Source organism: Ranitomeya imitator, chromosome 1 (assembly GCF_032444005.1).
Source record: "Ranitomeya imitator isolate aRanImi1 chromosome 1, aRanImi1.pri, whole genome shotgun sequence".
NCBI classification, from domain to species: Eukaryota; Metazoa; Chordata; class Amphibia; order Anura; family Dendrobatidae; genus Ranitomeya; species Ranitomeya imitator.
In genome coordinates, this window is record NC_091282.1 from 575696958 (window position 1) to 575723208 (window position 26251).

Here is a 26251-nt window from a genome sequence, read left to right on the forward strand (position 1 = left end):
AAAAGTGGGAAATCAATATTGACATTTCTGCTTGAGTGACAGTCCTGCGTGTGTGGCATCTCTCTCATTTGGTGCCACCGAAAACAGACTGTGTAACATTGTGCCTGATTTTCCTTGCGGTCTCACCCACCTGTAAAGGGATATCTAAATCATACTGAAGTTATAGCTCACCGTGTAAGTTGTTTGACAGCAACAAATACCGTTACTTTGGTAACGTTTTTAAAACAATGAGGAAGTCTGGTGGAAGAGGTCGTGGCCGTGGGCGTTCATTGTCAGCTGGTAATGATGGTAGTGGTAGTGGAGCATCAGGTGGTCGTGGGAAAAAAAATATTGCACCTAAACCTGGAGCTGTGGAGCCAGGTTCGTCGTCTGGCTACAGAAGGCCTCGAACGCTCCCTTTTCTGGGAGTAGGAAAACCGCTTTTAAAGCCGGAGCAGCAAGAGCAAGTTTTGGCTTACCTTGCTGACTCTGCCTCTAGCTCTTTTGCCTCCTCTCGTGAAACTGGTAAATGTAAAAGCAGCGCGTTGTTAGTGGATGTTCATGGTCAGGGACAAGTCGCTTCCTTGTCCTCTTCAGCAAAAACAACAACAGAGAAGGATGCAGCAGGCGACACAACGGGATACTCCATGGAGCTCTTTACACATACCATCCCTGGCTTAGAAAGTGAAGCAGTTAACAGGCCATGCCCATTACAAGTTGAATCTGACATGGAGTGCACTGATGCACAGCCACAGCCAGACTACTATGCTGGTCCTTTGACTCAGACCACAACATTGCCCTCGCAGGGTACTGATCCAGAATCAGACCCTGATGAGACTATGTTGCCCCGTCACGAACACTCTACCACCGACTTACATGGTGACACAGACGAAGTTGCGCACGAGCTAGAAGAGGAGGTTATAGATGACCCAGTTGTTGACCCCGATTAGCAGCCATTGGGGGAACAGGGTGCAGGCGGCAGTAGTTCTGAAGCGGAGGAGGAGGGGCCACAGCAGGCATCAACATCGCAACAGGTTCCATCTGCCGGGCCCGTAGATGGGACAAAACGCGTGGCAAAGCCAAAAACTGTTGGAGGACAGCGTGTCCATCCGGATAAAGCTCAGTCGGCAATGCCTGAAAAGGGATCCGAGGCTCGAAAGAGTGCAGTCTGGCATTTTTTTTAAACAACATCCAATTGATCCGCACAAAGTCATCTGTCAAAAATGTTCAACTACCTTAAGCAGAGGTCAGAATCTGAAAAGTCTGAATACAAGTTGCATGCATAGACATTTAACCACCATGCATTTGCAAGCCTGGACTAACTACCAAACGTCTGTTAAGGTTGTAGCACCCTCGGTCAATGAAGCTACTCACCAATGCTACATCCCTGCCGTCACTGTAAGGCCACCATTTTCCGCACCACCTGCAGTATCTGTGCAGGTTTCTTTGCCAGGCCAAAGCAGTCAGGGTCAGGGAATCACCAGTTTCATAGTAGGAAACACTGCATCTAGGGCACAGGCGGAAACAATACCGTCTCCAACCGTCTCTCAGTCTGCCATGTCCACCGGCACACCCGCTAGTTCCACGATCTCCAGCTCTCCAGTCCAGCTCACCCTACATGAGACTCTGGTTAGAAAAAGGAAGTACTTATCCTCGCATCCGCGTACACAGGGTTTGAACGCCCACATAGCTAGACTAATCTCGTTAGAGATGATGCCCTACCGGTTAGTTGAAAGTGAAACTTTCAAAGCCCTGATGGACTACGCTGTACCACGCTACGAGCTACCCAGTCGACACTTCTTTTCGAGAAAAGCCATCCCAGCCCTCCACCAACATGTTAAAGAGCGCATCGTTCATGCACTCAGGCAATCTGTGAGTACAAAGGTGCACCTGACAACAGATGCATGGACCAGTAGGCATGTAGGGACGTTACGTGTCCATCACGGCACACTGGGTGAATGTGGTGGATGCAGGGTCCACAGGGGACAGCAATTTCGGGACAGTTCTGCCTAGCCCACGGTCTAGGAAACAGTTGGCTGTAGGCGTTCGCACCCCATCCTCCTCCTCCTCGTCCTCCTGCAGAAGCGAGAGCTCGTCCACAGATCGCAGTCGCCCAATCACTCCATCCGCAGCTGCCACTGTTGCACACCAGTTGTCCCATTATGGGGCAGCTACTGGCAAGCGTCAGCAGGCTGTATTGGCTATGAAGTGTTTGGGCGACAACAGACACACCGCGGAAGTTCTGTCCGAGTTCTTGCAGAAAGAAACGCAGTCGTGGCTGGGCACAGTAGATCTTGAGGCAGGCAAGGTAGTGAGTGATAACGGAAGGAATTTCATGGCTGCCATCTCCCTTTCCCAACTGAAACACATTCCTTGCCTGGCTCACACCTTAAACCTGGTGGTGCAGTGCTTCCTGAAAACTTATCCGGGGTTATCCGACCTGCTCCTCAAAGTGCGCGGACTTTGCTCACATATCCGCCGTTCGCCCGTACACTCCAGCCGTATGCAGACCTATCAGCGGTCTTTGAACCTTCCCCAGCATCGCCTAATCATAGACGTTGCAACAAGGTGGAACTCAACACTGCACATGCTTCAGAGACTGTGCGAACAGAGGCGGGCTGTAATGTTTTTGTGGGAGGATACGCATACACGGGCAGGCAGTAGGATGGCAGACATGGAGTTGTCAGGTGTGCAGTGGTCGAAGATACAAGACATGTGTCAAGTCCTTCAGTGTTTTGAGGAATGCACACGGCTGGTTAGTGCAGACAATGCCATAATAAGCATGAGCATCCCCCTAATGCGTCTGCTGATGCAAAGTTTGACACACATAAAAAATCAGGCGTCTGCAGCACAGGAAGAGGAAAGCCTTGATGACAGTCAGCCAGTGTCTGGTCAGGGCAGTGTACAGGACGAGGTAGCGGGCGAAGAGGAGGAGGACGAGGAGGATGATGGGGATGAGTATATTTTTAATGAGGAAGCTTTTCCGGGGCCACTGGAAATTGGTGGCGTGGCAAGGCCGGGTTCTGGTTTTTTGAGGGACACAAGTGACGTAGATTTGCCTGAAACAGCCCCTCAACCCAGCACAACCGCAGATTTGACAACTGGAACTTTGGCCCACATGGCGGATTATGCCTTACGTATCCTCAAAAGGGACACACACATTACTAAAATGATGAACGATGACGATTACTGGTTGGCCTGCCTCCTTGATCCTCGCTATAAAGGCAAATTGCAAAATATTATGCCACATGAGAACTTGGAACTAATATTAGCAACCAAACAATCAACTCTTGTTGACCGTTTGCTTCAGGCATTCCCAGCACACAGTGCCCGTGATCGTTCTCACACGAGCAGCAGGGGGCAGCAGAACAGAAGTGTTAGAGGTGCAGAAATCCGAAGTGGCGTTGGACAGAGGGGTTTTCTGACCAGGTTGTGGAGTGATTTTGCTATGACCGCAGACAGGACAGGTACTGCTGCATCAATTCAAAGTGACAGGAGACAACATTTGTCCAGTATGGTTACTAACTATTTTTCATCCCTTATCGATGTTCTACCTCAACCGTCATTCCCATTTGATTACTGGGCATCCAAATTAGACACCTGGCCAGAATTGGCAGAATATGCATTGCAGGAGCTTGCTTGCCCGGCAGCTAGTGTCCTATCAGAAAAAGTATTCAGTGCTGCAGGTTCAATATTAACCGAAAAAAGGACTCGTCTGGCCACCCAAAATGTTGATGATCTAACCTTCATTAAAATGAACCACAACTGGATTTAGAATTCTTTTGCCCCACCTTGCCCGGCCGACACCTAGCTTTCCTATGAAAAGGTATTGCCTGTGGACTAGTCTGAATGACTTTACCAATCTCGTAATTTGCAGCAGCTGATTGTCCAGCATACGACATGTTTATACCTCCCTAAATGGCCAAACTCCCCACACGGGGCCGTGGTATCGCCACTTGGCGCAAGCACCCGTGAGAGTGCTGTTTGTCTGAAGAGGTGGGTGTGCCCGCTTTTGGTCTACGGCACTGCCACTGGGTCCCTCATAGTACAATAAAGTGTCTCTGGTGGTGGTGGTGCGCACCCAACGTCAGACACACTGTTGTAATATGAGGGGCCCTGGGCATGTACCGCCGGCCACAAGAGAGTTCACCCACCCCCAGCTCAAACATTGCTCTACCACTTGCACAATTATCTCTCACAGTTACACCTATGTTTAGTCTATGTGCTGACATCCGTAAATTACTGCCACTGACAATACCATTGTGTTGACATGTATGATGGTACTTAACATAGTCAGGGGCAGTGTCCTATATTTACCCAAGTAAATACTTTGTGCAAAATTACTAGGTCTGAAACTACGCAGAGGAGCCCAACCCTGTACCTAATGATTGCACCCTTTTGGTTTTTCTTTTTGTTGTAATGCGAGACATTAACATGTATTGATTTTTTGGGACTACTAACTGGCAGACACTCATTACAATCGGCCGCCGCTGACAACACCAATGGTGCCCACTGCCTGTGTACCCCTGCAAGAGAATTCAAAGTGCCTACAGCCCAATTTTATTATGTTAGGCCTTCGAAGCCTGTCTGCGGTCCCTCCTTCCACTAGGCCTCCACTGACCAGTCTACTGCTGCCCGTGTACCCCTGGAACCAATGTTAAAGTGCCCACAGCCTTAATTTATTATGTTAGGCCTTCGAAGCCTGTCTGCGGTCCCTCCTTCCACTATGCCTCCACTGACCTGTCTACTGCTGCCCGTGTTCCCCTGGAACCAATGTTAAAGTGCCCACAGCCCTAATTTATTATGTTAGGCCTTCGAAGCCTGTCTGCGGTCCCTCCTTCCACTAGGCCTCCACTGACCTGTCTACTGCTGCCCGTGTTCCCCTGGAACCAATGTTAAAGTGCCTACAGCCCTAATTTATTATGTTAGGCCTTCGAAGCCTGTCTGCGGTCCCTCCTTCCACTAGGCCTCCACTGACCTGTCTACTGCTGCCCGTGTTCCCCTGGAACCAATGTTAAAGTGCCTACAGCCCAATTTTATTATGTTAGGCCTTCGAAGCCTGTCTGCGGTCCGTTCTTTCTACTACTCCTCCACTGACCAGACCACTGCTGCCCGTGTACCCCTGGAACCAATTATTAAGTGCCTACAGCCCAATTTTATTATGTTAGGCCTTCGAAGCCTGTCTGCGGTCCGTTCTTTCTACTACTCCTCCACTGACCAGACCACTGCTGCCCGTGTACCCCTGGAACCTATTTAAAAGTGCCTACAGCCCAATTTTTTTATGTTAGGCCTTCGAAGCCTGTCTGCGGTCCGTTCTTTCTACTACTCCTCCACTGACCAGACCACTGCTGCCTGTGTACCCCTGGAACCAATTATTAAGTGCCTACAGCCCAATTTTATTATGTTAGGCCTTCGAAGCCTGTCTGCGGTCCGTTCTTTCTACTACTCCTCCACTGACCAGACCACTGCTGCCCGTGTACCCCTGGAACCTATTTAAAAGTGCCTACAGCCCAATATTTTTATGTTAGGCCTTCGAAGCCTGTCTGCGGTCCCTTCTTTCTACTACTCCTCCACTGACCAGACCACTGCTGCCCGTGTACCCCTGGAACCTATTTAAAAGTGCCTACAGCCCAATTTTTTTATGTTAGGCCTTCGAAGCCTGTCTGCGGTCCCTTCTTTCTACTACTCCTCCACTGACCAGACCACTGCTGCCCGTGTACCCCTGGAACCTATTTAAAAGTGCCTACAGCCCAATTTTTTTATGTTAGGCCTCCGAAGCCTGTCTGCGGTCCTTCCTTCCAATAGTTCTCCACTGACCAGACCAATGCTGGCTGTGTACCCCTGGAACCCAGCTGAAAGTGCATGGAGCCTCCTTTTTTTCTTTGTTTTATATTTAGAAAGCCCAGATGAACTACGCTGTACCACGGTTCAAGCTACCCAGTCGACATTTCTTTTGCCAGAAAAGCCATCCCAGCCCTCCACCGGCATGAAAAAGTCTGCATTGTCATAGCACTCAGGCAATCAAACAGTAGAAAGGTGCACCTGACAAGAGACGCATGGACCAGTAGGCATGTCCACAAAAAGTTACGTGTCCATTACGGCGCACTGGGTTAATGTGTTGGATGCATGGTCCACAGGGGACAGCCTACAAAGTCTGTCTGCAGTCCCTAATTCAAATTGTCCTCCGCTGACCACACCACTGCTGCCCGTGTACCCCTGGAACCAATTTTAAAGTGCCTACAACCTAATTTTGTTATGTTAGGCCTACTACGCCTGTCTGCGGTCCCTCCTTCCAATACTCGTCCACTGACCACACCATTGCTGCCCGTGGACCCCTGGAACCTATTTTTAATTGCATAGAGCATCCTTTTTTTAATAGTAGGCGTACAAAGTCTGTCTGCGGTCCACTATTGAAATTGTCCTCCACTGCCCAGAGCAATGCTGCCTGTGTACCCCTGTAACCTTTTTTAAACTGCAGTGAGCCACATTTTTGGTTTAAGGCCTACTACCTGTGTCTGTCTGCGCCACTCAATACAGCTGTCCTCCTTTGAAAAAAGCAGAGCATCAATAGTCTTGTTTTCAGCCTCTAGGAATTTTAAAACTGCATTGGGGCTACTACTTTGGTAGGGCCTACTAACGGTGTCTGCCGCCCCAAGGTGTGCCTCAGATTTCCTCTCCATTGCTTCGATCTTCCTACTCTCGTTTAGTAGTTGTTGCAAACTACACTGCATTAGGCCTACAAATTGGGTATGGGGTGTAGAGAGACGGTGTGTTACACTCCAAGGTGTTCCCCAGGTTTCGTCCACATTGCTTCGATCTTCCTACTCTCGTTTAGTAGTTGTTGAAAACTACACTGCATTAGGCCTACAAATTGGGTATGGGGTGTAGAGAGAGGGTGTGTTACACTCCAAGGTGTTCCCCAGGTTTCGTCCACATTGCTTCGATCTTCCTACTCTCGTTTAGTAGTTGTTGCAAACTACACTGCATTAGGCCTACAAATTGGGTATGGGGTGTAGAGAGAGGGTGTGTTACACTCCAAGGTGTTCCCCAGGTTTCGTCCACATTGCTTCGATCTTCCTACTCTTGTTTAGTAGTTGTTGAAAACTACACTGCATTAGGCCTACAAGTTGGGTTTGGGTTGTAGAGACGGTGTCCTCCGCTCCAAGGTGTTCTCCAGGTTGCCTCTCCATTGCTTCAATCTTCATGCTCTCGTTAAGTAGTTGTTGAAACAACACTGCATTAGGCCTACAAGTTGGGTCTGGGTTGTAGAGACGGTGTCTTCCGCTCCAAGGTGTTCTCCAGGTTGCCTTTCCTGAGCTTCTATCTTCAGGCTCTTGTTAAATAGTTGTTAAATGGAACAACTGCATTTGGCGTACTAGTTGGTTTGGGGCCTACTAACAGTGTCTGCTGCTCCTTGCTGTACTCCTGGTTTCCTGTCCTGAAATTCCATTTTCAGGCTCTCGTTAAGTAGTTGTTAATGTTAGACTGCATTTGGCATACTAGTTGGGTTGGGGCCTACTATCGGTGTCTGCCACTCCTTGCTGTTCTCCTCCACTGAACAAAGCTGTGCCGCCTGTTTACTACTGTTGCCAATTTTGAACTGCATTTCGACTACTTACTGATTTGGGCCTACTCTCTGTGTCAGCCTCTCATTCCAGTTGTCCTCCACTGCAATTCCCCCTGGTTAGTCCTGTGTTACCAATTTTGAACTGCATTTAGCCCACTTTATTCTTTGGGCCTATATCTGTGTTTCCTCCTCATCCTGCCCATTGCCCAGCCAGTGATAGATGAGTCTGCTGGTACATTGACCCATAACGCAACATTCCCCGTGCACGCTACACAGCAAGATTGTGACCCTGCTGAAAGTCAGGTTCCTCTTCCCACATACCATACCACCTTACACGTGGACAAAGAGGAAGGTGCAGATTAAGGTGCAGGTTCCTTCATCAGGTGGGGGGAGGAATACTAGTTGGCGACGTCACTGGCACAGGGCCTCTCATAGTACGCAAAAGTGTTGCTGCCGGTGGGAGGCGCCCCCGCCGTGCAAACACACCGCTGTACTTTGAGGGGCCCTGTGCCAGTGCCAATGCCAACGAGTGGGCCCCCCTGCTTGCTCAGGATCACAGCACTTGCAAAGTTGAAATACTTACCTCTCCCTGCTCCACTGCCGTGACGTGGTCCAGATTTACTGGGCCCACTAATTACTTGAACCAGCCCTACCCCCCACAACTTTAGCCAAATGACCCCCAATTTCAAATGCCTTCCAATTATTATAAGCTAAATTACGATTGACAAGCTTCTGTAACAAGAATGGATGTTTTTGCCATTAAAATGGGCAGTGTAGGTGTTTTCCTGGCCTCCACTCACTGCCGACTATGCTCCCCCATTGACTTGCATTGGGTTTCGTGTTTCGGTCGATACCCGACTTTTCGCGATAATCGGCCGATTCCACTCGACTCGACTTTTAAGATAGTCGGGTTTCGCAAAACACGGCTCGACTCTAAAAAGGTCAAGGTCGCTCAACCCTACTGGTGGGTCTGCAGGTCCCCACCACAAATCGGCCGCCAGCCCTTTAAATCTTCTGTGTGAAGGTCCTGTGTGATGTCTAGTTGCACGCACTGACAAAGGCAGCAGTGGCCCATGTCTGTACACAAGCACAGCTGCGGCCGCGGCCTTTGTCAGCGCATGCAACTAGTCAGCACATGCACATAGGTCCTTCACACAGAAGATTTAAAGGGCCGGCAGCCGATTTGTGGTGGGGACCTGCAGACCCACCGGGCATCTGCCCTGCTCCGCAGATGCTCAATTTGGGCCTGAGCCACGGCCACATGTGAGTCTGAAAGATAGTTGGCAGAGAGACAGGGGCTGTGTATTGTCAGAAAATGGTTCAAGCCCTAATATCTAGCCCTAGAATGACTAGTTGCATATGATCTGAGTAAGGACCTGTAGAGACTCAGATATGCAGAGCTTGTGCTCAGACTGGAGAAGGAATCGACACTTCTCCAAATACAGTATGAAGAAGGTGCAAGATACACTTGCAAGTTCACAGCAAAAAACTCGCATGAGTCTCTCGCATCAAGTCCCGATACTGCTGCCAGCACTCGCAACTGGAGCGTGTGGCTGCATGTATTTCTATGCAGTCGCACACTCCGGTCCCGAGTGTAGGCGGCAGTGCTGGGACTTGATGCGAGAGACTAGCGCGAGTTTCTCGCATTGAACTTGCAAATGTGACCCCGGCCTAATAATATAACTTGTCACACTATGGTTGGATGTTTCCTTTAACCCCTTAGTGACCAGGCCACATCTTAGAAATCTGATCAGTGACACTTTATGTGGTATTAACTCTGGAATGCTTAAACAAATCTTAATGATTTTTAGATTGTTTGATTTCATGGCACATTATAATTTTATGATAATGGTAAATTTAGGTTGATATGTTTTGTGTTTATTTATAAAAAATATCAAAAATGTAACACAAATGTAAAATTTGACACAAATATGCAATTTTCAAACTTTGAATGATTATCCCTTTAATCCAGATACCATAGCAAAACATTAATAAATAACATTTCCATCATCTGTGCTTTACATCAGCACCATTTGTAAAATGTTGTTTTATTTTGTTAGCATTTTAGGAGGTTTAAAAATGTAGCAGTAATGTTTTATTTTTTCAAGTAAATTTGCAACATGTTTTTAGAGACCTATCCAGGTTTAGGCTATGTGCACACGTTCAAGATTTTTCGAGGTTTTTCACGTTTTTTCGGCCATTTTCCACAGGAAAAACGCTTAAAAAAATGCATACATAAGCATCCCATCATTTTTAATGCATTCTGCAATTTTTGTGCACATGATGCGTTTTTTTCTGTGAAAAAAAACGCACTACGGTAAAAAACGCAGCATGTTCATTAATTTCGCAGATTTTTTTTAGTTTTTTCCGCTATTTAATGCATTGGGAAGCTAAGGAAAAAAACGGGCAAAAAACCCCACAAAAAAAACGCGTAAAAAAATAATCATATTAACAATTTTTTAAGTATTGGGTTCACTATTATTTGCTGCAGTGGCAGGCAGGATGGGAATAATTTGTAGGCTGAGAGTAGATAGGAACAATGCTGGAATTGTAAGAAGTCAAATGTGTCTTTGTTATAAACTCTGCACATGAGACGTGGCTGAGAAGAAGTTGTTACTTTGGTCTGAAGCAGATGGAAAATTCAAGAAAACTTAATTACCCCAATCAGAAAGAACGTCATCTGTAAGTCACTGCATTGTATACAGTATACCTGACCATAATCACTTATATGTAGTGATGAGCGAGCACTAAAATGCTCGGGTGCTCGTTGCTTGGGTCGAGCAGATTGGAATACTCGGGTACTCGGCCAGAACAACGAGCCCAATGTAAGTCTATGGGAGACCCGAGTATATTTACCGCGATCCCCCGGGGGGTCCTTTTAAGGTCTAAAAATGTCTGAAAATCATGGAAACACTGCTCAAATAAAACAGGGACATCATGGGGATCTCCCCTGGAAGCATTTCTGACTCCTAGTTCACAGCTGTGAACATTTTTTTCCGAGATTCATGCCATTTTTGCCAGTGCAAGAAAAAACACACTAAAACGAAACCAAAATGGATTTTACTGGGAAATATGTTTAGGTACATCCTTTGCTGGTTAATGACTTGCCTGAATGGCCAAATATTTAACCCCAGACCAAAAATTTCCTCCCCCACTTAGGCTTAGTTCAGACGCAGCGTTTTTGAAGCATTTTTCAACTTTAACATTGCTTTCAACCACTACAAATCCATTCACTGGGAAATGTCATTGTAACATTTAACATCTTGCCTTGCGCAGGCGTGTGTACTACGGAGGACAGAGAATGAACTTCAATCCAATATTGCGGCCAGCATGCAGCCAGCGGGTAAGGAAAGGGTGAATCAAACACCTGAAAACTCCGCCCATATGACCGAAAACCGGTCCCGCCAAATTCAGGTGACAGGTTCCCTTTAACAACCCTAGCTGGCCATGTGGTGTGTGACACATAGGCAGATCCATCTTGTTTAATTTATGAAGGAGGGACTGTTAAAGTCACAGAGCCTATTTTTACTGGTGCATCAGGAGGCATTAATGTTCTTAAAGGGCCATTATTAAACAGTGGGTCGCCTAAACTTTTATAGCCTATGCTGTGAGTGGATGGCCAAAAATTACGATGCACCACAATACCCCTTTCATAAGATGTCCAGGAGGGCCTCCTGAAAAAATGTTGCATTGAATGCAAGTCCGCCCTGCTACCAATTCATATGCACCTCAATAAGCCTTTGAACCCACATACTGGATGGGTCCATGAAAATCCACTTCACAATATGCATTTTATACTCCCAAACTCCTTTGTTTTATACATTGGCAGCAAGGTCAGCCCTGCTGCATAGTCATATGCACCCCATTACGTCTTGAAACCCACATACTGGATGCGCCGATGAAAATCCACTTGTATTTTTTAATGGTATGATGGTTCCCTCTTTGCAGAATTATTTACAGGAGAATTTGGCAGTTTTATTTGCCATGTTTTTAAGGGTAATACTTGCAATGCAACGCAATTTTATTGCAAACTACAAAATTCAAGGAATAGTATGATTGAATAGTCTCAGTGCGTACAATTTTGTATATGTTAACATACAAAGGTTAATAAGTAAATACAAGGATTAAATACATATAGTGATTACGTATATATAAAGATTAACTACATACAGTATACTTACATCATCCACAAGAGGCTTTTAAACATCATCCGTCTGGAATATCAAAGAAGCAAGACCAAGACAGAGAACCCCTGGGAGATTACCTACACTGGGCATCCCCAATTATGCAGGTATCAGCACACTATACATGTACAGGTACCCCAGTTTTGGCATCTGTCTTAGTCATGTTTCTCTGGTTTTATATAGTGATTTACACTATGTAGTAACTCTAGTTTCACCCAGCCCTTCAAGTGGACAGCTTTTAAGGTTCTATGAAAGTGAGATATCATGGAGTTATCAGACGAGGGGCCATAAACCCCTAGAAAATAAAAGCCACAAGGATTTAGATCAAACCAACACAGGCAGAGTTTCAGTAAACCTTAATATTTTACATTGACAAACAGCAAACATATAGAGGCTTAGAACTGTTTGTAAAGTGAATAAACAAACATTTCTCAAGATCATGTCACTATGAGCATTGTCTGTCACATCTGTAAATGTTTACAAGAAAAGCAGCTATGTGATTGAATGCATTCGGTATACAGTATTTTAATCTGGATTCCAAATCGCCATTTGTATATTCGCTATTTGTACATTTGAGGCAGTCAAAGTTATGTCTCTCAAGGAGAGAAACTAATGTATTCGACAAAGAAATATTTGTAATAAACTACTGCTGAGCCAAACTAACAGCATTGCTTTATCAAATTTATATGAAGTGTATTGTGTCCAATGTGATCAATCGGCCAACACAAAAAGGAGCTTTTCAAGTGAGCTCTTTAAGGTACACACATTTTATGAAGACTTTCCAACAAGGATGTGTTTTCACCAATGGGGGGTACCTTTTTTAAAAATACACTATTGCCATCACAGCCCCCTTGCTCAAAATTCTGAGGTCTATAAAAGTACAGAACACGTTCACCCAGGTCATATCGTCATAGATAAGGAAGAGACATTGCAGGAGACAGGGTTAAGAAATAGGCCCAATGTAATGTAATGCACAATTCCCCAATGTGGGGTCCTTCTTTTACTAAATTAAATAGTGCCATCACAGCCCCCTTGCCCAAAATTCACCGTACAGAGCACGTTCACCCTGGTCATCTAGTGGCAGATAAAGGACACATTGCAGGAGACAGAGTTAAGAAGTAGGCCCAATGTAATGTAACGCCCAATTCCCCAATATGGGGTCTTTCTTTTACTAAATAAAATGCCATCACAGCCCCCTTGCCCAAAATGCACCGGCTTATATCAGTACGGAGCACGTTCACCCTGGTCATCTAGTGGTTCTGGATAATGAGGATGAGGATAAGGAGGGGGATAAGAACAATGACAAAATCTGGAAGCGTATACCCATGTGTGGTTGTGAAGAGGTGCATGAGAATACACCTCCCAAAACAGATAATGTATTTGAGGTTATGGTTCACTGTTTTCACTTGGTGGTGTAGAGAAGTCTTTCCCAATCCAGCCCTTATTCCTTTTAATAAGAGTTTGCCTGTCAGCATTTTCAGTTGACAGGCAGATGCGCTTACCTGTTATAATTCCACCAGCAGCACTAAAAACCCACTTTGACAGAAAGCTAGCAGCAGGGCAGGCCAGGATCTCCAAGGCGAGAGCAAATTTATGCCACGTGTCCAGCTTGGATACCCAATAATTAAAAGGCACAGAGGAATCACGGAGGACGTTTGTACGATCTGCAAGGTACTCCCTCACTATCTTCCCAAACATTGCACTTCCTGTGACAGCACCCCTTGCCTCTGTGCCACCATGATTGGAGGGTCTGAGAAAACTGTCCCAGAACTTTGCCATTGATGCCCTACCTGAGCTGGATTGTAGTTCTGTCTGTCTCGCTTGGACTTCTTGGTTGTACAACAAACTCTGACGTCTGCTGCCAGCGTTCTCACATGGGAATTTTCTGAGTAATTCCGCTGCACGGGCCCTCTGGCACTGCAACATTTTAGTACACCACTCTGCCTCTGGCAGAAGAGATTGAAAGCTTTCCTTGTAGCATGGGTCTAGAGGTGTCACCAACCAGTAATGAGTGTCACCCAAAATGTTTATAATGCGAGGGTCACGTGAAACGCAGCACAACATAAAGTCAGCCATGCATGCCAGACTGCAGGCAAGACTTCTGTGTCCTCACCAACAGGATGGCTGATCATGCTGTCCTCCTCATCCTCATCCGCCTCCTCCCTGTCCTCAGGCCATCCACGTTGAACAGACGGTATGACAGCTTTGCTTGTAGCACCGTCTATAGTGCATGAAAGTAGCTCCTGTTCTTTCAACTCCTCATTGCCTACCAATCCACTTTGGGGCTGGGCTGAGTGTAATCCCCCTGTATGGTTCCTTGCTCCATGTCCTCGTGCTCTGTCTGCAATGCATCCTCTTTAATTGTGAGCAGAGAGGTTTTCAGAATGCTGAGAAGAGGGATGGTAACACTAATTATGGCGTCTTGGCCGCTCACCATCTTGGTGCAGTTCTCAAAGTTTTGTGTGGAGTCTCACCTGAATATCGACGGCCTTGTTGATGTTGGTATTCAAGAACTGCCCTCTTCTGCTCACAAATCCTTTCCAACATATGCAGCGTAGAGTTCCAGCGCATGGGGACATCACACACCAGTCGGTGAGCTGGAAGCTGCAAACACTGCTAAAGCACGGCAAGGGCAGCTGAAGCTGTAGCTGACTTTATAAAATGGGCAGACAGATGGCATACTTTCACTAGCAGATCCGGCAGCTCCGGGTAGCTTTTCAGATAACATTGAACCACGAGGTTAAGCACATGGGCCAAGCAAGGTACGTGTGTGAGCTCAACTTGTCTCAGAGCCACCACCAGGTTACGGCCATTGTCATACACGACCATGCCTGGCTGTAGGTTCAGAGGTGTCATCCAACCGCTGTCCACAACTCTTCTGCATTGTGTGGTTTGTCACCTATGCAGATTAGTTTCAGCACAGCCTGTTGCCACTTGGTTGAGGCAGTGCTGCAGTGCTTCCAGCTTCTGACTGATGTGTTTATTTCAGAGAAAGAGGATGAAGAGGAGGAGGAACAGGGGGAAGAGCAGGAGCTGTAGACTGTGGGAGCAACCCTGATTGACGTAGGGCCAGCAATCCTTGGCGTGGGGAGGATGTGTTCCATTTCAAAGCCCGACTGGGTCCCGGCTTCCACTATGTTACCGCAGTGTGCTGTCAGTGAGATGTACCATCCCTGCCCACAAGCACTTGTCCACGTGTCCATGGTTAGGTGGACTTTCCCTGTAACAGCATTGTTGAAGGCACGGGTAATTTTGTGGGACACATGCTGGTGTAATGCTGGTACGGCACACAGGGAGAAATAGTGGTGACTGGGGACTGAGTACCTTGGGACGGCCGCCATCATCAGGTTGCGGAAAGTTTCCTTCTCAACAAGACTAAAAGGCAACATTTCTAGCACAAGCAGAAGAGAAATATTAGAATTTAGGACTGTAGCCTGTGGGCGTTGGCTGGATATATCTGCTTACGTTCCAAAGACTGGAGTATAGACAACTGAAGGCTGTGCTGGGACAAGGATGTGGATGGGCTTGATGATGGTGCTGCTTGACTGTGGGCAACAACAGGTGCAGGGCTAGAGGCATCTTCACATGCATGGTGTACTAGGGATTTACTCAAAACAGTGGAAGAAGCAGTGGTGTGACCTGCAGACAGTGGTCCTGGAGCCTGGGGTTTGGCCCACAAAGTCAGGTGCTTTGCTGCCATGTGCCTTATCATGCTGGTGGTGGTCAGGCTGGTTGTTTTGCTACCCCTGCTGATGCAGGCATGGCAGGTGCTGCAAATGGCCTGTTTGGGGTTATCGGCAGAGTCTTTAAAAAATAACCAGACTTGGGAAGATCTAACAGGTTGAATGGCAACTTCACTCATGGTGGTGTTACGGGGAACGGATGCACGCCTTCTGTCTGTGGCCACCACACTGCTTCTTCCTGCCTGTTGGCGTGATATGCCTCCTTCCCCTTGTTTGCTGCTGCCCTCCCTCTGCATGTCCTCTTGCCAGGTTGGGTCAGTCTCATAGTCATCCACCACCTCGTCTTTCACATCCACACCCTGCTCCTCCTCCTGACTTTCTGGCAATTGTGTCTCATCATCGTCCACCTCTTCTGACACTTTCCCACCATCACCTTCGTGTGACCGGGGCTGGTCAAAGCTTTGGGCATCTCTACATGCAATCAAAGCTGTCACCTCTTCAAGTTGACCGGCGGAGAGTCCAGAATCTTGAAATGGAAAACTAAACAGCTCTTCAGAGTGTCCAAGTGTGGGATCAGGTGTCTCAGGGCACTCGGCATGGTGGGAGGAAGGAGGATCAGGGTGAGGAATATCCGGACCACACTCACGGCTACTCAGACTTGACCATGTGGAAGACATGGTGGTGGTTGCTAAGTGACTGGAAGCATTATCCGCTATCCAACCAACAACTGTTTCACACTGCTCTAGCTTCAATAGTGGTGTACTGCGGTCCCCTAGAAACTGGGACAGGAAGGTCGAGCAAGAAGATATGGGTCTTTGTTGTGGCCCACTTCCACCATGGCCACAGCCTCGTCCTCTGCATGCACCATCAACATCACGTCCGTCCCTTGCCCCTTGCCTTGCACATTTTAAATGGACTACTGCACTATTTCAAAAGCTCAACACAAATGTATTTATTAGGAGTGAAATAATATCTGATCAGTATGCCTGCAAATCTACGATTTTTCAAACACAAACACCAGGCAGGCCTCAGCCTGACATAACAGACTGTATTCTATTTTTTTTGGCTTTCTTGTGAATTTAATTTATGCAAAATAGTGCTGTATATAATTAGAGTAACAGACAGCAAAAAAGTGGTAAACCGGCCTACAATGCCCAAACTTGGAGCAAGCAGATATATGAGGGCTGTTACGGAAATACCACACTGCCAAGTATGTGGTCTGTTTTTTTAAATGCAAAATAGTGCTGTATATAATTAGAGTAACAGACAGCAAAGAAAAGTGGTAAACCGGCCTACAATGCCTAACCTTGGATTATGCAGATACATGAGACCTGTCACGGAAATGCCATACTGCAAAATATGTGGCCTGCTTTTTCAGCTTAATGCAAAATAGTGTAACAGACAGGAATAAAAGTGGTAAACTGGCCTACAATGACCAAAGTTGGAGCATGTAGATATATGATGCCTATCACGGAAATACCACACTGCCAAATATGTGGCCTGCTTTTTTAGTTTAATGCAAAATAGTGCTGTATATAATTACAGTAACAGATAGGAAAAAAAGTGGTAAACTGGCCTACAATGCCTAAACTTGGATCACGCAGATATATGAGGCCTGTCACGGAAATACCACACTGCCAAATATGTGGCCTGTTTTCTTTAAAATTCAAAATAGTGCTGTATATAATTAGAGTAACAGACAGCAAAAACAGTGGCAAAATGGCCTAAAATGCTAAAACTTGGAGCACGCAAATATATGAGGCCTTTTTTGGTGAATTTAAAACACACGCAAAAAAAGTGGCACAAGGCTAGCAAACTCAACTATACTATGTATGCCTGACAAACTATGATTTTTAAACAGGCCTCAGTCTGACAGAACAGACTGTATATTTTTTTGGGGTGGTGAATTTTTGGGAAAAAAATGCAACTAGGTATATAGTAAAGAAGAAGCAGCAGCAGACAGTTATGGAGCTTTGGGAGGGATGCAGTGGGAGCAATGGACGCACATACAGTGCCTGCAGGCCTTGCACTGATATGGATATGTTGTGCCCTGCCTAACTAGTGCTGCAATATCGGGACCCACGAATCAGCCCTAAAAAGGTGTATATAAAAGTAGTGTACACTGGCGCTGCACTGACAGAATGGGAGGGAAGAGAGGGGACTGAATCGGTGGGGGGGGGGGGGAGAAATTGAGCTGCTGGTGAGATCACAGGGTCTGTGCTATACCCTGTCTGAAATAAAACAATATAAAATATATGGATTTATCACCTGCTCTTTGGAGTGGTACTGATGGTGCGTGCACTGCAACAACACTTACACCAAAGAAAAAGACAAGGATTGCTCAGCTTAGAGTATCAGATTCAATAAGTTGGCTGCACCCCTGATCCAGGGCCGGACTGAGCATCGGGCACTTCTGGCAAATGCCAGAAGGGCCGCTGCCTGTAGTGGGCCACTCGATCCGCGCATGCTGGCAAGTACCAGCGTGAGAGAGCGGAGAGAGGCAGCAGCACGCAAGATGAAAGGTAATACCTGTCGGTGGAACTGCTTCCCTAGCTCTCCCTGGAAGCACACAGTCAGCATGGTGACATTATCTCCTGCTCTGATCTGCTTTCATTCCCTGCAGCAGAGAAGGAGAGACTGGAGGAGGTGTCGGAACTGAGCTGCTGTGAGCACTAGAACCTGAAGAGCTGCACATGGACATCAGCCTCCCCTGCACCACAGAAGTGTGTGTGTGTGTGTGTGTGTGTGTAATACATGAGCGTATGGTATCTGTAGTGTGTGTGAGTGTGTAATGTGTGTGTTATCTGTAGTCTGAGTGTAATCCATGTGTGTATGGTGTGTGTAATACTTGTGTATGAAGTATCTGTAGTGTGTGTGTGTGTGCGGTGTCTGTAGTGTAATACTTGTGTGTGCGGTATCTGTAGTGTAATACTTGTGTGTGTGCGGTATCTGTAGTGTAAATACATGTGTGTGCGGTATCTGTAGTGTAATACTTGTGTGTACGGCATCTGTAGTGTAAATACTTGTGTGTGCGGTATCTGTAGTGTAATACTTTTGTGTACGGTATCTGTAGTGTAATACTTGTGTGTGCGGTATCTGTAATGTAATACTTGTGTGTGTGCGGTATCTGTAGTGTAATACTTGTGTGTGTGCGGTATCTGTAGTGTAATACTTGTGTGTGTGTGGTATCTGTAGTGTAGATACTTGTGTGTGCGGTATCTGTAGTGTAAATACTTGTGTGTGCGGTATCTGTAGTGTAATACTTGTGTGTACGGTATCTGTAGTGTAATACTTGTGTGTACGGTATCTGTAGTGTAATACTTGTGTATGAGGTATCTGTAGTGTGTGTGTAATGTGTGTGTGTGCATCTGTAGTCTGAGTGTAATCCATGTGTATGGTGTGTGTAGTGTAATACTTGTGTATGAAGTATCTGTAGTGTGTGTGTAACGTGTGTGCGGTATCTGTAGTGTGTGTGTGTAATACTCACGTGTGTTATCTGTAGTGTGTGTAATACTTGTGTGTGCGGTATCTGTAGTGTAATACTTGTGTGTACGGTATCTGTAGTGTAAATACTTGTGTGTGCGGTATCTGTAGTGTAATACTTGTGTGTACGGTATCTGTAGTGTAATACTTGTGTGTGCGGTATCTGTAATGTAATACTTGTGTGTATGCGGTATCTGTAGTGTAATACTTGTGTGTGTGCGGTATCTGTAGTGTAATACTTGTGTGTGTGCGGTATCTGTAGTGTAATACTTGTGTGTGTGCGGTATCTGTAGTGTAATACTTGTGTGTGTGCGGTATCTGTAGTGTAATACTTGTGTGTGCGGTATCTGTAGTGTAATACTTGTGTGTGCGGTATCTGTAGAGTAATATTTGTGTGTGTGCGCGGTATCTGTAGTGTAATACTTGTGTGCGATATCTGTAGTGTAATACTTGTGTATGAGGTATCTGTAGTGTGTGTGTAATGTGTGTGTGTGCATCTGTAGTCTGAGTGTAATCCATGTGTATGGTGTGTGTAGTGTAATACTTGTGTATGAAGTATCTGTAGTGTGTGTGTAATGTGTGTGTGGTATCTGTAGTGTTTGCATGTGTGTAATACGTGTGTGTTATAATGAGTAATGTGTGCGTAATGAGCCTGTGTTGTCCAGCATGTTTTCTGCGTACATGTATGATGTGTTTGTGTGACTATTTGATGTGCATGTAATGAGTCTGTGTTGTCCAGCATGTGTGCGGTGTACATGTATGATGTGTGTGACTTTATGAAATGTATGTAATTCATTGTATATGGGCTGGTGAATTTTTTTTGTGCCAGGGCTGCTTTTTGGTCCCAGTCCAGCCCTGCTCAGATCTATGTGTATCCTAAAACACTAGTGATTCTAGCGAGGTAATCCTTTATACGATAATGTCTGATAGTGCAGGGGTGCTAATTAGCATAAAAACATGCACTTACTGGTTGCAGAGATGAGAGTATCTGCGATGATCAGGGAATGTCAGTCCTCCTTGTGGGTTAGTGTGCTGGGCTGCGCTGTAGGGCTGCGGGGTGATGCCCAGACTGGCTTTCCCCAGAAGGTCTCTGCTCCCTGAGCGTCTAGAATAGACAGGAACCGCCGACTCCTAGCGTGCCCCAGCCGGAAGCAACGCCGGAGCAGTAGCTGAGTGTGTGGGGGGGCGTGGCAATAGTTGTGACGTCACAAGGTGGGCAGGCGCGTGTCAGGACGACCAATCCAACGCGTTTCGAAGGATACACTCCTTCTTCGTCAGGGCTGGAGTTCCCTGTAGGGCCCGTCCTTATATAGCCTACGCCCCCTTCATTCAAACCTGCCTATATAGCTTACGGACAGTAGCATTGACGTGCTTGATTGGGTCATAGACTATGATGTGGCGTCTGATATGCATGTATATCAGACCGCAATTGGACCAGGTAGAATTACATAATTATTGTACAGGGAAGGCTATAAGCGAGTCTGTGCCAAGATTAGCTGCTGGATGGTACGGACATCCGTGGCATAATTACCTACATAGTGTCTATAAATGACCATGGGCTCTCATTGGGACATAACTGAAGGAGGAAAAGAAGGGGGGAAAAATGGGGTGGGAAAGTGTTACGGGGGATATATAAGCAAAAATAAGTAAGAACTAGGTTTTTATTATTTTTTTTACTCAACTAAAAATCATACACATCTAAAAGGCCAGGTTGAAATAAACCTAGTTCCATCATAACATTACTTATGAAGGTTGGTTAAAACATTACAATAAAAAGATTAAAATGCTTTTGAATCCGAATGTGGTCTTACATTGTTCATCGTAGCCTCCAAGGCCACCATGGGTATACCAAATATAGGTCTATGACTATGTGTCTGTGGATTATTTATATAAACAGTCTCATACTGAGCTGATTTAATACATTAAAAATACAATTATTATTGAAACGCATACAGCTCTATTTCCTGATTGAGCCCTTTAGGGGCCAGGCTGTCCAGTGTGAAGATCCACTTGGATTCAACCCTGGACATTATTTTTAGAAAATCCCCTCCCCTGGGCTTTGGCTGGACTGTTGGAATCCCACAAAAAAGGACATTAGTACAAGATCGGTTGTGCTTTTCCAAGAAGTGACGAGACAGAGGGTGCCCTTTAAAACCTTTCTGGATATTGTCAAGGTGTTCTTTTATTCTGACCTTTAGGGGCCTTTTAGTTTGGCCCACATAGATTTTATTACACGGGCATGTGAGTATGTAGATAACCCTTGCTGATTCACAGGATATCCTATTCTTGATAGGGAAACTTTTGGTGCCACTTGAATCCAAAAACGTAGTTTGAATACACCTCTTACGTGAAGTCCGTTTACAACATGAACAGTGTCCACATGGTGTGAATCCCAAATCGCGGGGGTCTACTGTTGTTGCGGATACTCCTTTTCTTAACAGAACCGGTTTTGTCGTAGGCGCTAGGAGGAGACCCAAATTTTGCGCCTTTGTATAGACAAATCTGGGGTTCTTAGATAAGAGATACCCAATGATTTTGTCTCCTTGTAGAATTGGCCAGTGTTTCCAAACTATATTTGTAAAAAGGACTGTTGGTTTCTCAGGAGTTGTGGATTTAAGGTTGCAGACCTACACTACATCTAAAAACCACGATTCTGACCCTATCTCGGCAGCAGCTCTCCCTACTCTCGCTGCATCCGGAGCAGAATGCAGCGAGCAGGGCTGCGCTCGGTATCTGTACAGCCAAGCCAATCACTGCACGACTACAACAAAGATGGCTGCAGCATTTCATGGCCTGGCAGACAATCCCTGCAGCGTGATTGGGTCTCTAAAGTCCACCAAAAATGCTGGGTGGAGACATCAGTTACCGCCGAATAATCCCAGAAATGTTCGGTGCTCGCCTAGTACACCGAGCATAGTGATACTCGGCCGAGTATCGAGTAGTGGCGAGCACGATCGCTCATCACTAGTTATATGTTCTTCATGATTGACATCTATATGTGCATCTTACAAAATTAGAATATCATCAAAAAGTTAATTTATTTCAGTTCTTCAATAAAAAAAAGTGAAACTCGTATATTTTATTGATATAGGAAAGATATACATCTTGGTACCATGTTAGCCAGTGGATAGAAAAATATTTAGAATTGAGAGTCCTCAATGGTTGATACCTTTTAATGGCTAACTGAAAAGATGGTAACAAATTGCAAGCAGGTCCCTTAATCAGGCATTGACTAATAGAAATTCTGAAGAATCACATATTTATGCACAACACAGCACAGAAATAATGCCATGGATAAGACAGGTGTAGCAGAACTACCATTATGTGAGAGTGCTAAACAGTTGTGTCCATAAATATTGGAACAGTTCATAGATAAGGAGTGTGAAAGTTTTATTCTCCTCTGATTGGAGTCTGGTTCTGTGTTATAATGCCCCCAAAAGTTCTGAGGAGCAAATTCCTTAATTGATGTAAAAAGACATAAATCCATGCGACACATTCATTCTTGCACTTAGTGTGTCAAAGGTCATCATCAGTTTATATTCCCATACTCTTCTGTCAATCTGAGGTTTGAAATTACCCTTTAATACAAGTAATCTCATGTCCATGATGCTGTGATTAGGGAGACAAAAATGTATTGCCACAGGTAGATCTATTCTTCTTTCTCTTATTGTGTGGCGATGAGAGTTCTTCCCTGTTTTAAGTTTTTGTCCTGTCTCCCCTACATACAGACCCCCAGTTGAACATTTAGTACAAATAATTAGGTACACCACATTAGATGTGATGAAGCTGAAAGTACCTGGGATCTTGTAGTCCTGATGTGAATTGGGGATCTTTATCTTGTCCGTGGTCATTATAAATGGACAGGTTTTATATTTTTCCTGGCTGCAAGCTGTTTGAGAGGACAGTGAGCTTCTGACAATGATACTTCTTAGATTTGGGGGCTGCCTAAAACACAGTAGTAGGAGATCTGGAAAAATGGATTGTAAGGGGCCAATATTTATGGACAACTGTTTATCACTCTCACATAATGGTAGTTCTGCTTCACGTCACCTGTCTTATCTATGGCAATATTTCTAGGCTGTATTTTGCATAAATATGCGATTCTTCAGAATTTGTATTAGTCTATGCCTGATGAAGGGACCTACGTAGTCTCGAAAGCTTGCAATTTGTTACCATCTTTTCAGTTAGCCATTAAAAGATATTATATAGAGTCATTACAAACAGAGTGATCTATCCCAAGAGTTCTTTTTCTGTTCATGTTGATGATTATGACTTGTAGCCAATGAAAACCCAAAAGTCATTATCTCAGTAAATTAGAATGATTAACAAAAAACACCTGCAAAGGCTTCCTAAGCATTTAAAAAGTTTCTTTAAGGTACCTTCACACATAACGATTTTGTTAACGATATCGTTGCAACATCACGCTTTTTGTGAAGTAGCAACGATCCCGCTAACGATCTCGTTATGTGTGACAGCGACCAACGATCAGGCCCCTGCTGGGAGATCGTTGGTCGTTGGGGAATGATCAGGACCTTTTTTTCGTTGCTGATCACACGCTGTCATCGCTGGATCGGCGTGTGTGACGCCGATCCAGCGATGTGTTCACTTGTAACCAGGGTAAATATCGGGTTACTAAGCGCAGGGCCGCGCTTAGTAACCCGATATTTACCCTGGTTACCATTGTAAAAATTAAAAAAATAAACACTACATACTCACATTCCGATGTCTGTCACGTCCCACGCCGTCAGCTTCCCGCACTGACTGTGTCAGCGCCGGCCGTAAAGCAGAGCACAGCGGTGACGTCACCGCTGTGCTCTGCTTTAAGGCCGGCACTGACAGTCAGTGCAGGGAAGCTGACGGCGGGGGACGTGACAGACATCGGAATGTGAGTATGTATTGTTTTTTTTTTTACTTTTACAATGGTAACCAGGGTAAATATCGGGTTATTAAGCGCGGCCCTGCACTTAGTAACCCAATGTTTACCCTGGTTACCCGGGGACTTCGGCATCGTTGAAGACAGTTTCAACGATGCCGAAGTCATTCCCCTGATCGTTGGTCGCTGGAGAGAGCTGTCTGTGTGACAGCTCCCCAGCGACCACACAACGACTTACCAACGATCACGGCCAGGTCGTATCGCTGGTCGTGATCGTTGGTAAGTCGTTTAGTGTAACGGTACCTTTAGTCTGTTTCAGTAGGCTCCACAATCTTGGGGAAAACTGCTGACTTGACAGATGTCCAGAAGGCAGTCATTGACACACTCCACATGGTTAGTAAAGTTTGTATTTCATTAGGAAATCAAGGTCCCAAAGTCTGGAGAAAGAGTGGAGAGGCACACAATCCAAGCTGCTTGAGGTCTAGTGTGTAGTTTCCACAATCAGTGATGGTTTGGGGAGCCATGTCATCTGCTGGTGTAGGTCCACTGTGGTTTATCAAGAAAATTTCCCACTGCGCTCATGCCGACGTCACATAGGTGAAGTGAGTTTATTGGCCATGAATTCGCAGGACCTGTCAGACAGCACCGCGAGCAGGAAAACTTTCTCATGCTCGTGGTGCTGTCAGATCTAATATATAAAGCTGAATGTGTGTGTGTATGTGTGTATGTCCGGTATTTGCACCATCGCAGCTACAGCCAAAAAATTTTGCACAGTCACACGTCTGGACCCCGAGAGCGTCATAGGCTATGTTGTGAGGTGAAATTTTAACCCCGCACATTCCAATTCACCAAACAATTTTGCCCCTATCTACATAATGGGGAAAAAGTGAAAGGAAAAGTGTTGGAGGCAAATTGACAGCTACCAGATATGAACAAGGGGGACTTAAAGAGTGAGAGCGATGGCGCCAAAGAGTATATATCGTACAGTTGCTAAGGTGGGGCCCCGACATGGGATACTCACCACACACGGGGATATGAACACACACACAAAATGCGCCACACACTACCAAGTGCTTGAACACATATACCACCCTCAGCACACATTTCACCACACATACACCAACCTCGCCACATAAAAGTCGAAACAAAAGTCGCCGCTCAAAACTCGCCACACGCAAAACTCGCCAAATGCAAAACTAGGCTCATGCAAAACTCGCAACACGTGCAAAAAATCACCTCATGGAAAACTCGCCACACGCAAAACTTGCACACGTGGAAAAATTGCCACATGCACAAAAGTTGCAACACATGCAAAAGTTGCCTCACACAAAACTTGCACATACTCAAAATGCACCACACATAAAACTCGCCACGCGCAAAACTCGCCATGCGCAAAACCTGCTGCACACAACTTGCTACACTAACCTGTCACATGCAACTCGACACAAAAAGTTGCTACACGCATGTCGCCACACAAAACTCATCTCACAAGAGTCGCTACATGCATGTCGCCACATGCAACTCAACACACACAACTTGACACATGAAACTCGCCCTAAAACACACACAAGTCTGGTATTATCCTTCAAAAATAAAAATCTGATTAATAAGCAGACAAACTACAAGAGCAATAACTGTACCATATAGGAAATACGGCAGCTGTCAGTCACATGACCTGTCTATTATGTGTATGTGTGAGCTAATATATACTGCCAGGGGGAGGGCTTCCTGTTGGCTGGGGATTTATCAGGCTGCCAATTTAGCTTACAAATACTGAGGTAAAAATACTGAGCAAATAACGTGTGAACGAGGTCTAACACAGGAGGAGATGACACACAGCTATATACAGGGGTGAACCTAGCCTCTCTGCTGCCTGAGGCGAATGGAAGAATGGCGCCCCCCCCACACATAGTCCCTGTTCCTGCTGGAGGGGGGACGGGAAGGAGGGAGGAGGGGGGGCGGGAACTTGACCCCGGAGTTTTATAAAAAAAAAAAAAAAACCTAGCAGCGCAAATCCAGTTACCGTATATACTCGAGTATAAGCCGACCCGAGTAATATAAGCCGACCCCCCTAATTTTGCCACAAAAAACTGGGAAAACTTAATGACTCAAGTATAAGCCTAGGGTGGAAAATGCAGCAGCTACCGGTAAATTTCAAAAGTAAAAATACATACCAATAAAAGTAAAATTAATTGAGACATAAGTAGGTTAAGTGTTTTTGAATATCCATATTGAATCAGAAGCCTCATATAATGCTCCATAAAGTTTCATGAGCCCCATTAGATGCTCCATATTAAAATATGTCCCATATAATCCTGCATAAAGGGTAATAAGGGCCCCAAAGAGATATTTGCCCCATATAGTGCTGCACAAGTGTTTGTAGATACCTGGGCACTTTATGGAGCTTTAAATGTGGTTACACGGCTGTGTCCAGTAATCAGGGTTATGCCCATGCGCTGCCTCGATTGTTCCGGACTTCCCT

The 26251-nt window shown here is 45.6% G+C and overlaps 1 protein-coding gene across 1 annotated transcript in view; it reads right to left on the minus strand.

Annotated features, from left to right (window-relative positions):
• The window catches only part of PRSS57 (serine protease 57), a 226959-nt gene that overhangs the window by 42979 nt on the left and 157729 nt on the right, over positions 1–26251 (minus strand). The gene's annotated exons all lie outside the window — the stretch shown is intronic.